This window comes from Nicotiana attenuata, chromosome 5 (genome assembly GCF_001879085.1).
Source record: "Nicotiana attenuata strain UT chromosome 5, NIATTr2, whole genome shotgun sequence".
NCBI lineage: Eukaryota > Viridiplantae > Streptophyta > Magnoliopsida > Solanales > Solanaceae > Nicotiana > Nicotiana attenuata.
In genome coordinates, this window is record NC_031993.1 from 5029436 (window position 1) to 5041884 (window position 12449).

Below are 12449 nucleotides of genomic sequence, written 5' to 3' on the forward strand. Positions count from 1 at the left end.
GAAACGGAGTGGTAACTCATGAGACGACTGGCCGGGTCGTCACAGAGGAAGATGACAATGTAGGTGAAGAGGCAGAGTATGTGAATGTAGGTGATTCAGAAGACTACAGGGGTGAGAAGAAGGAGGTTACACTTGATGATTTCGAGCTGCCTGATAACTTCTCCCAGTTGGTTAAGTTCGGCGAGCCTATACAAAATGAAACAACACCCGTGCATCAAGGTAGAACAAGGCAGCCGGGAAAGCATGCCCGACCACCATTTCTCCCTTTATACAGTTCTGGTGGCAGCACTTCGGTTGGACCTCAAATTTTTCACCTCAAGCACCCATTTACTAGTGTTATTGGTCAAGATGTAGATCCTGAGTTGTTGGATCAATTCAACAAGTGGTTATACCACGGTACCGACACAGGTTCAAAGAGGTTAGTTTGCACAATTTGACACTTTTATTCCAGTATTCATCTTTTACATATCCACTTCATTCAACAATTTTATTTTAATTTCTATTTGTTGATATTGGAGGAAGGCTCCGTATTCTATAAAGGACAACCAAATTAAGCCACGGTTAGATCTTGGAGGACAATGTATACACAAACACCCATATCGTTCCTAATTGATTTCTATAATTTTTTCGGATGTATCGATCATTAATTGCTGTGCTATTGTAGAAATCAATAGACTATAACTCGCATCCTCATCGACTACAATGCCATCGACCTGAAATTCTCTAAATCTCCCATAGCTATCCCAATTCCCATTCAGTTGTAGCATAATTAGGATTTTGGACATAATTGCGTTTGTTGCAGAAGAATTGTAGAAGATTTAGTCGTTTTTGATTTGTGAAATCAGAAAAAATGTTGAAACACAGTGTATCGCAAAAACAGAGTCGCTAAATTTTGAATCGAAACAGCCGATAATTATTAATGCGTGATTTGCGTTGTAAAATATCTGGAAGAATATTTAATTTCCCAATATTAGCGCGCCTAAATAAGGAAGCCTACAGCTACAATAATTCCTTATTTAATGAATTGTCTATATTTTGTAGAAATACTATTAGCATGGCGGGCAATATGCAAACTGTGAACATATTTGGTAATATAGTTTCCTATATGGTATAGGAACGAAAATTTCCCATCTGATTATGGGGGCAAGATCCAGCCCAAAAAACTTTTCTATGAAAAATTCGTTTGTCTCTATAAATCCGAACTTTGCCATATAAAGTAGAACGGAGAGAATATCACTTAGGCCGACTATCCAATAGAAAACCTATCTCCCGGACTGCACTATAGCCGATTGGCCACAAGTAAAAATGACATCAGGTAATCACTCTAAAAGGCTACTATTTAGGAATTAGCCGGTATGTTTTGAATTTCAGTTTTTCAGTTCAAATTTTCGGGACAAAACTTTGATGGTTGCTCCTTATCCTCTCGTTCTCATAGGATAACCATCGTCGATCCACCACGTTTTGATATAAAAATATTTCTAATAAAGATTCGAAAAATAAAATATAAGAAATCAACTAATACTAATAAAAATATTTCTGAAAGTATATTTTAAAAATAAATCAAACATCTTTTCTTTGAAATATGTTTTTCTATAAACTTTTCAAAACTCCAAGTTTCAAAAGCGCAACCATCGGGACCATCTTGTGTATCCGATACTTGTCTTAGGACTCGACTAATTTGACGTCGCATCGGAAAGTTTTAATTTCAAAGAAAAATAATCTCTACTAGAGACGACTTCATCTAAAAAATCAAATATAATAAGACCTCTGATTAAAAATGAAGGAATTTGCCTACAATAATGGTGGACCATCTTGTTTTCATAACTGAAACACTATTCCCAAAATGAAAACATGTTTTAGTTCTGTAAAAAATAATTTTGACCCTTTTGTTTTTTTAAGTTTTTTTTTTTCAATCACTTCTTTTATTATCCAAAATTATGCCTCTTTGCAAGTAAATATTTAATCGGTTTTATTTTAAAGTTCCTATTCGGCTCTTCAAAATATTTTTCAAAATCAACTTTTGTCGAGTCCAAACATCATCTTATCTTTCTTTCAACAAACATTTTATATATTATTTACTTCCAAAATTTGTCACGACTCATTTCCACAGTAGATCGTGATGGCGCCCAACACCGTTGCCGGGTAAGCCAATGCGGAAACAAAATACTAGCTAAACCTTCATTTACTTTTACTCCGAAGTAGTTGGGATAATTCTTTAAGTTGTAATAAACCAGAAACGATTACTAAAGTAGTGAAAATCATACAACCCCAAAAATAATATTGTCTACCAATGTGTGTGCCAAGACCTGGTGTCACAAGCTGTGGGCAACTAGTAGAATATACAAAAGAATCATACTATACTGTCCGAAACGAAATAGACAGCAAAAAAAATACATAAGAAAGACTTCTTCAGGCTGCTGAACGGCATGGAAGAGAAGCAGCTCACCGTAGAAGTCTCGAGTCCGCTCAGATATACGCACCAGACTGGTAGCCAGATACACCTGCCTCAGACCCTATACAATTAAGTACAGAAGTGTAGTATGAGTACATAAACAATATGTACCCAGTAAGTATCCCGTCTAATCTCGAAGAAGTAGAGACGAGAGGTCGACTTGACACTTACTAGGGTCAAATAATGCGAGGAAAATTTATAGATAGCATGGATAGCACAAGTTAATAGCATTTAAAAAGATCATGGCATAACAGTTCTTCCCCCAAGTATTTTCATGGATAATCACTTATATTTCAAGCAGATATGAAATTCAGTCCTCAGAGAAACGCTAAGGAAAACATATGCAAGTAACACCGTGGGACGTACGGTCCGGTCCGACATAAAAATAAATTATGCACTGCCGAGGATCGAACGGCTCGAACCATAGATGCATCTATTACCCCGCTCGCGAATCATCCTTGCGACGCGATCAATATAAATAAGCTCATTCACAGGCAAACAATTATATATATCTAAGGAGTGGTTATTCACAGGAACACCCAATATTCTCGTTTAAAGGAACAAACGGGATAAAGTCTCTTCACTAGTCTCATTTACCTTAATCAAAATAGTATACGAATCCAAATTTATCATCAAGTTACGAGAATATCACGTAGAGCATGCTTATGGGTCCTAGACTACTCGAACTTAACATAATAACCGCTACGCACGGACTCTCATCACCTAGTACGTACGTAGCCCCCGCATGTAATGGCAATTAATTCAATTATTATACCTATGGGGACAATTCCCTCTTACAAGGTTAGAAAGGAGACTCACCTCGCTCCAAAGTGCACTTCCAATTCAAAGAACGAGTCCAAGCCCTCAATTCGGAGCCGAACGATCCCAAACTAGTTAAACGAAGTAAGAACTAGTTAATATAGACTCACAAGATCGAATTCTAGCTATTTAAGAAATTTCCCAACCCTTAACACAAATTTCCTAAAATCCGACCCCGGGCCCACGTGCCCGGATTCCGAGATTTTTCGAAGGAGTTGTTCTCTACATCCTAAGGATCAACAATATATGATTTCTAATTTATTCCATAGCCAATTTCGTGATTAAATCTAACTTTTATTAAAACTCTAGGTTTTTGCTCTAACCCCATGATTTCACCTTAATACTAGTGTTTAATCTACCTAAAACATAAGAGATAACTAGAAATGGGTAGAACTAACTTACCTCAAGATACTTGGTAAAGATTTTCTCTCAAGAGCTCAAAAATCGCCAATGGAGGAGTGAAAAGTGTCAAAAATGGGTTTGGAACCCGTCTTTAATGAACCTCACTGGTTCAGTGATTTTCGCATCTGCGGTCCCGCACCTGCGAGAAAGGGACCGCATCTGCGGAAGAGGGCGAAAGAGCTGGGACCGCTTATGCGGTCTCAAGGGCGCACCTGCAGAGCCGCTTTTGCGGCTCGGGAGCCGCTTCTGCGGTTCCTGGCCTCCCTGCTCTGGGCCGCTTCTGCAATTAATGGACCGCTTCTGCGGTCTCGCACCTGCGGTCCACCAACCGCAGGTGCGGTTATGACAGAAGCAGCAAATTCAGTCTTTTTTCAAAATTTCCACTTCACTCGAGCCTCGTCCGTTTGACGCTCGGGGCTCCCGAGCCCCGTCCGAACATACCGACAAGTCTGAAATCACGAGACGGACCTACTCGAACCTTCGGAACACCCGAAACAACGCTAAATTTAGGAATCACCCCCTAAAACCAGATGAATTAAACTTATGAACTTCAAGTTCTAAATTTTCCTCCAACGGGCCAAAACGCCCTTAAACTACTGGATTGAATCCAAATTTTGCGGGTAGGTCTTAAATGATATTTTGGACTTGTACCGGCTTCGGAACCAACATATGAGCCCGATACCCATGAAATCAATCATTAGTTAGTTTCTTTAAATCCTTAATATTTTAAATTAATAATTTTTAATAAAAATTCATTACTCGGGCTAGGGACCTCGGAATTCGATTCCGGGCATACGCCCAGGTCCCATATTTTCCCGTGGACCCTCCGGAACCATCAAAATACGAATCCGGGCCCGTTTGCCCCAAAATGTTGACCAAAGTCAAACTTAGCCTTTTAAGAAAATCCTAAAGAGTTAAATGTGTATATTTCAATCCAAACTCTTCTAAATCCCGAACCAACCATCCCCGCAGGTCGTAAATTAGTTAAAGCGAGCACGGAGAGTTTTATTTGGGGGAACGGGATTCTAAAAAGACAAACGATCGGTCGGATCGTTACAAAATTAAACTCATAAATTCTCCAAAATTTAACTAAAATCAAATCTATTTCCAATATACGCACAATGGAACTATTGGACCTCCGATTGGAGGTAAAGAATATTTGCTGGCGAAAAAGAAAAACCTCTCCTTATCATAGTTTATTATATGCCAATTTTCTATTAAATTATAATAAGAAAACAATTAAATATAACCATTAGAGGGAATCAAATCATTTTAACGAAGAAAGCAATTCCACCATACCTTATTATATAACTGGAAACGTTTTTTTCTTACATTTCGTACCACGTATTTTGGAAAGAATAGAATCAATAGGTACAGGTAATGTCAAAGTAATATTATTATTTTTTAAATCCTATTTGGTATTAGTACAAAATTAAGTGTAGTTGGATTTGGTCTAATGCACGGGCTTTTTTGCAGCTGATCGCATAACACAAGTAATCTTTCCCGTACAACAACAACAACATACCCAGTAATATTTCACACAATGGGGTCTGAGAAGGGTAGTGTCTACGCAAACCTTACCCTACCTTGTGAGTATAAAGATGCAATTATATTATGTGAGGCTGTTTCGCATAATTTAATATAATATCTAGTTGACGGTATTAAATATTGCACATATTAAATTATGCAAGAATCTCTATATTATTTAGGGATAATGCATAAAATCATCCCCGACCTATCACTATATTACCAACTATGCACCTTTTTTTTCGGGGGTCCTATTACTCCCCTCCCCCTCCCCCGACCTATTTTAAAGTAAAATTATTTACCCCATAAAAAGTTACAATCAGATATGTACAAAGTGGTAAAATACACGCGCCTAAAATGTATATTTCTTACTTAAGAGCTTTTTTTTTTTTTTAACCTTTTTCTCCTTCTTCCTATTTTCCTATTTGCAGACCTTCATTATCATAACCGGCTAAAAGGCAAAAGCCTCATCTGAGCTCCAACACCAAAAGATTGATACTCTGGACGTCACCAGCTTTTCTTTGCATTATGGCTTTTTGTTAAGTATGAATTGTAAATAATAACTTTGCTAATAGGACAACTAATGATTAAACCAAAAAATTTGTAGTTCTTCCACTCATGGTATCAACACATCTCGCTAGACATGAACTTCGATATGTCTAACATAATGTATTTCTCAAAGCATTCTTTTTTTCTCTTTCTTAATTTCTCAATTATTTTTTATTTCAATGGCCAGCACTTGTTAGACGCTAGATGTCCCTCCTGATCTCTTTTTTTTTATCACGACTTGTCGTATACGACGAGATCTTTATTCTCCGATTAAATTGAGTTTTTGATGGGTTTTATATAATACTTGTTTGATATTGTCATATCTGACCGGAAAACGAAACTCCGACGAAGTCCCTTGCTCCGGCGAAACTCCATTGTCGTTGACCGTTTTGACTGTTCGTATGTTTTTCAATGAATCATACTCTTTGCTCCCTCTAGTTGTAGCTCTGTTTCTTCTATTAAACATATAAATCTGCTTTTAATTTCTGGGTTGATTTTGCGTTGTATTGGATTTTTGCTCCAGCATTTTGCCATTGAAACAATGCCCCCTTGTTCGTGCGAGAAGAGGTTTAGAAGACGAAGGTGACTAATTAATTAGATATATGTAATTAATTATGTAATGTCCAATCAAAAGATGACCCGTGTACCTGTTAATCAATTTTAAAATTACTTTTGTAACTTCCACTTGCCCTTAAGGGAGTGTGCACACTCTCTATGCCATGTCAGCACTGAGGGTGGTGTTTATTACACTTTAAAATAGTTCGGGGGGGAGGGGGGGGGGGGTTAATAGGATCCCCGAAAAGAAAATGTGTATAGTTGGTAATATGGCCATAGGGTGGGGAGGATTTTATGCATTATCCCTATTATTTATGTGAGACAAAATTGTGAGGGAAAACGCATAAGTACCCTCCTGACCTATAGCCAGATTTTCAACTACACACTTTATTTTTGCGGGGTCAAATTATGTGACGACCCAAAGGGGGTCATCACCTGTTTCCTCATCCGTTCCGTGCTTCCGAGGCCCTGAAAACCTTATTTTTACTTGCCTCGATTTGCGTGCGCAGTCCGGGCGCGTAGCCGGAAAGCTTTTTATGTTGAAATATGTGAATTCTGTGAAAAATTCGAAGAATTTTGATATTAATATGTTTAAGGTTGACTTCGGTCAACATTTTTGGTAAACGGAGCCGGACTCGAGATTGGACGGTCCCGGAAGGTCCGTAGAAAAATATGGGACTCGGGCATGTGCCCGGAGTCGAATTCCGAGGTCTAGAGCCCGAGAAATGAATTTTTCTGTGAAATTATTTTTCTGAAATTATTAAGGAAAATGGAAATGAAAATTGATTAAAAGACTGTGGTATCGGGCTCGTATTTTGGATCCGACGCCCGGTACAAGTCTTAAATATGTGTTAACAGCTTTCTGTAAAGTTTGGTCGAAATCGGACGTCGTTTGACGTGTTTCGGACCTAAATATCTAAAGTTTGAAGTTTATGAAGTTTGAAAGGAAAATGATGATTTTGAGGCTTGATCCAATGATTTTGAGGTTATTTTTTTATCGCTCGAGTAAGTTCGTAAGATGTTATTAAGTTAGGGTGTGTGATTGGTTAGGAGCCCCGAGGGCTCGAGAGTGTTTTCGGAGGTGTTCGGGGTGGTTTTGGACTTAGGATGATATTAGATTTTCTGCAATTTTTACACAGGGATTTCCTTCTTCGCGATCGCGCTCTTCCCCACACAATCGCATAGCACTGAGTCGTCTTCCTTCGCGATCGCGTCTTGAACCACGCGATCGCGTAAGCCAAATCCTTGGACCCCCAGTAGTTCTTCTACGCGATCGCGATGACCAGTCAGTGGTACCCTTCGCGATCGCATCCCTATTCCCGCGATCGCGTAGGGCAATTTTGCCCAGCGAATTTTTAAGTTAAAAACAGAACAGTAGCACGGGATTTTTCATAAAAACACACGAAACCCTTTCTTCTCCAAGCACTTAGGCGTCCATTGAAGCTCCCTTTCATCAAAACTTCTTGGGTAAGCATTGTTCAACTTGTTTCCTTCAATTTCCTTCATTAATTAGTGAATTCCTAGCCCTAAAAGCATGAAATCAAGGTAGAAATTATGGGTTTTGGGTAGAGTTAGGATTTTGAAAACTTTGGGTGATTCAACCTCAATTTGGGGTCGAATCTTAAAATAAATTATATATTTGCATTCGTGGGGTTATGGGTGATCGGGTTTTGGTCCGAGCCTAGAGTTTGGACCATGTGGGCTCGGTGTCTAATTTTGGTATTTTTGGAATAATGCTAGAAAATTCATATCTAGGCTATGAGAAATTGCCATTGAGTCTTTATTGATATTGTTGAATTAATTATGCCTAGATATCCCTGTATTGGAAGTGGAATCACGAGGTAAAGCGATAGTTGAGGATTAAGTGGATTTCAAGGCTTTGAGGTAAGTGTTTGGTTTAACCCTAGCTTGAGGGAATAGGAGTTGAGTCTTGTTGCTAATTGCTATGTGATCGAGTACGATGTATAGGCATGGTGACGAGTATCTATACATTGGTGTCTAGCATGACCGTGAGTCCTTATAATGTGATTATCATGATTTGGTTGTGAACTCCGTATTTATTGGAGGATTTCTATTTGTTGTGAATAACATGTGAACGGTAATATGATCACTTGATTCTTGGGAGCATTGGCTCGAATTGTGATACGAATATTGAAAGTATACGAAATGACTTGATTCTTTGGAGCGTTGGCTCAAAATAGTAAGGTGAATTAAAAGATAAGGAAAGTAAGAAAGAGAAAGCGTTGTTGATTATTCACTTGCCGGGATGTTTGGTTGCATTTGTTGAATTCTTTCCCTTGCTGGTATGTTTGTCAAATATTTGCTTATTTTGTGCCCCTTGATTGTGACTATTGTTTCGGGAGTCGGACTGTACCATGATATTGAGGATCGGGTTGCACGCCGCAACAATGATATTGAGGATCGGGTTGCACGCCGCAACAATAATATATGAGGATCGGGTTGCGCGCCGTAATAATGATGTATGATAATTGATATGGGTCGGGTTGCACGCCGCGATAATGATATTGTGGAGCGGATTGCATGCCGCAACAATGGTAATTATGGAGCGGGTTGCACGCCGCAACAATTATTGAGGCTATGTGTTTACATTTGAGTATTGATTCCTTGTTCACTGTGAACCTAAGTTGCTTTAGTTGTTACTCTGGATTATTGTTATTATTGTAACTCCCCATAGCATGTTTCCCCTCCCATGTTGGTAATTTCTTTGTATTCGATTTCCGCTGTATATCTATAACTGCACAGGTTTATGTGGTGTCCAGTCTAGCCTCGTCACTACTTCGCCGGGGTTAGGCTAGACACTTACCAGCACATGGGGTCGGTTGTGCTGATGCTACACTTCTGTGCATTTTTGCACAGGTCTAGGTTTTGTGGAACAGCAGCAGCAGTAGTTCGGAAGCAGGCGATTCATATTCACGAGACTGAGGTAGCCTTGCAGGCGTCTGCAGGCCTGGCGTCTCTTCTCATTGTTTTCTTTTAGACTGTTGCCTCATTGTTTTCGAGACAGACAGCTGTTATATTTCTTTCAGACCTTTGTATTTAGTTTATTCTTAGTGGTTCGTGAGTAATGTGACACCAAATCTTGGGTAGAGGTTGTTTTTGACTATTCCACGTTTTAAATTCATCATTTTAAGACAGACTTCCGCTATTGTTCTTATTAGACTTTATGTTCTATATTGATGTTATAAACTGTAAAAGATAATTGCTAGTGATGGAAAGGTAATTAAGTTGGCTTGCCTAGCTACCACGAGTAGGCGCCATCACGACTCTGATGGTGGGAAATCCGGATCGTGACAAGTTGGTATCAGATCACTAGGTTACATAGGTCTCACAACTCAGGGACAAACTTAGTAGAGTCTGAGGGGTAGGTACGGAGACGTCTGTACTTGTTCCCAAGAGTCTATTGAGTTAGGAAAAATCTCTCATTTGTTCTTTCATGTCGTGCGATTTGGTTTCTTAAATGCTGATTGAATTTCCACTCTGTTCTTTCGCAAATGGCGAGAACACGCGCTTCCTCATCCTCTGATCAGCAGTCCGAGCCCCAGGCAGATCCCGCTAAGGGCAGAGGACGTGGCCGTGCTAGGGGCCGAGGTAGGGGCAGGGCCCAGCCACCAGCAGCAACACCAGTGGCGGACCCTCAGGTTGGCCTTGACGAGGAGGTTCCGGCCCCAGCTCAGATAGTTCCGGTGGGCCCAACTCAGGTCCCACAGGGGTTTATTGCTACCCCAGTTCTTCAGGACGCCTTGGTCTGGTTGGTTGGTCTCATGGAGAGTGTCACCCGAGCAGGATTGCTTCCTACAGCACCAGCCGCTTCCCAGGCTGGAGGAGGAGCCCAGACTCCTGCTGCACGTACTCGGAGCAGGTAGCTCCCCAGACTCAGATTCCACCGGGTCAGCCAGCTGTGGCAGTTCAGGCGGGGGTAGTTGCACAGGCCGGTGATGGAGCAGCTATGTCCGCTAATGCTTTGTGGAGGCTGGACAGGTTCACCAAGCTTTTCACTGCTATATTCAGCGGAGCTTCTTCTGAGGACCCCCAGGATTTCTTATACAGCTGCCATGAGGTTCTTCGGAACATGGGCATTGTGGAGTCCAATGGAGTCGATTTTGCGGCTTTTCGTCTATCTGGATCCGCCAAGACTTGGTGGAGAGATTACTGTTTAGCCAGACCAGCAGGGTCGCCGCCTTTGACTTGGGATCAGTTTTCAGAGTTGTTCCTGGAGAAGTTTCTCCCCGTTACTCAGAAGGATGTTTATCGGAGGCAGTTCGAGCGCCTCCAGCAGGGGTCTATGACGGTCACTCAGTATGAGACCCGGTTTATCGATCTAGCTCGTCATGCCCTCGTCATACTTCCCACTGAGAGGGAGAGGGTGAGGAGATTTATTGACAGTTTGATCCAGCCCATTCGTCTTCAGATGGCCAGAGAGGCGGGTAGTGACATTACGTTACAGGAGGCGGCCAATGTGGCCCGGAGGATCGAGATGGTTCTGCCACAAGGGGGTGGTCATAGGTCAGACAAGAGACCCCATCACTCAGGTCGATTCAGTGGTGCCTCACCTGGAGGCAGGGATTCTTATGATAGGGGTCAGTCTTCCAGGCCCTTTCAGTCAGCCCTCCAGGCTTCGCAGGGTGCTCCAGGCGATCGTGGTTCTAGTGGGCAGTATTCGGATCAGCAGCCCATCAGTGCACAGCCCCTTCAGAGTTTTCGTGGAAGTCACTCGGGTCGTCAGGGCCAGTCTCATCGTACAGAGGGATGTTATGAGTGTGGTGAGTATGGTCACATCAGGAGAGCTTGCCCGAGATTTAGGGGTACACAGTCACAGCAGCAGGGTCCTCGCCCCATGATTCAGGCACCAGGTGACCCACAGCCTGCCCAGCCAGCCAGGGGCAGGGGTAGGGATCATAGAGGTGGAGGTCGAGACCCTAGAGGTGGAGGCCGGACCGCCAGAGGTAGGGGTCAGCCGCTAGCCGATCGTCCCTGAGACATGGTTCAGGGAGGTGGGGTTGATCCCCGATTTTATGCTTTACCAGACAAACCAGAGGCTGAGTCGTCAGATGCCGTTATTACAGGTACTATTCTGGTTTGCGATAGAGATGCGTCAGTGCTATTTGACCTTGGGTCTACATATTCATATGTGTCGTCTTATTTTGCACCTTGCCTGGCTATGTCTAGTTATGCTTTGGACATTCCTGTTTATGTATCTACACCGGTGGGTGACTCTGAAGTAGTTGACCGAGTGCATCGTTCCTGTGTGGTTGTGTTTGAGGGTCTTGAGACCCGTGTTGATTTACTGCTTTTAGACATGGTGGATTTCGACGTTATATTGGGGATGGATTGGTTGTCCCCGTATCATGCCATCTTAGATTGTCACGCCAAGACCGTGACCTTGGCTTTGCCAGAATTGCCCCGACTAGAGTGGAAAGGGACTTCGGGTCATGCCACTCGCAGTGTTATTACATATGTCAAGGCTCGATGCATGGTCGAGAAGGGGTGTTTAGCTTATCTGGCGTATGTTCGCGACTCCAGCGCAGAAGTTCCTTCTATTGACTCCGTTCCTATTGTTCGAGAGTTCCCTGAGGTTTTCCCTTCAGACCTGCCGGGCATGCCGCCCGACAGGGATATTGATTTCTGTATTGATCTGGCTCCGGGGACGTAGCCCATTTCTATTCCGTCGTATCGCATGGCCCCGCCAGAGTTGAAGGAGTTAAAGGACCAGTTGCAGGAATTACTAGAGAAGGGTTTTATCAGGCCTAGTGTTTCTCCTTGGGGTGCGTCGGTGTTATTTGTGAAGAAGAAGGATGGTTCGATGCGGATGTGTATTGATTACCGGTAGTTGAACAAGGTGACGATAAAGAACAAGTATCCACTGCCGAGGATTGATGATTTGTTTGACCAGCTTCAGGGAGCAAAGGTGTTTTCAAAGATAGACTTGAGATCTGGCTACCATCAGCTGAAGATTAGGGCGCCTGATGTCCCTAAGACAGCATTCCGCACTCGGTATGGGCACTATGAGTTTTTAGTCATGTCGTTTGGGTTGACCAATGCCCCAGCAGCATTTATGGAGTTGATGAACCGAGTGTTCAGGCCATATCTAGACTTATTCGTGATAGTCTTATTGATGACATCCTGG